The sequence below is a fragment of the Capsicum annuum genome, chromosome 7, assembly GCF_002878395.1.
Source record: "Capsicum annuum cultivar UCD-10X-F1 chromosome 7, UCD10Xv1.1, whole genome shotgun sequence".
In the NCBI taxonomy this organism is placed as follows: Eukaryota; Viridiplantae; Streptophyta; class Magnoliopsida; order Solanales; family Solanaceae; genus Capsicum; species Capsicum annuum.
The window spans coordinates 399054-399490 of NC_061117.1; positions in this window are offsets into that span (position 1 = coordinate 399054).

Genomic DNA, 437 nt, shown 5'->3' on the forward strand with positions numbered 1-437 from the left:
TGGAAAATGACCATATTGCCCTTAAAATTTAAGTAAATCCGAATCTGTCCATGGTGGACTGTTTTGATAGGCTAAAGTAAATCGACCATAACTCTTTCCTCCGATATCGTATTTGGGTGAAATTGGTATCGTTGGAAAGATAATTCAAAGGGATTTCATTTAATATAAAGTACGCCACCCAGTTCGTCCTGTACAAGGAGTTATGATCGTTTGAAGTTGACCCTAAAAATCTGTTTTGAGAGGCTGAAGTAAAATGAGTATAACTCATTACTCAGATGTCGGATTTGGATGAAACCAATTGCATTGGAAAGAAGACTCAAATATCTTTCTTTTCATAGGTGGAAGCTCTCCCATTTCATTATATTAAGGGAGTTATGATCGTTCAAATTTGATCCAAAAAAATGGCTGACCTCAGTAGCTTGTGTGCAGGAAACATT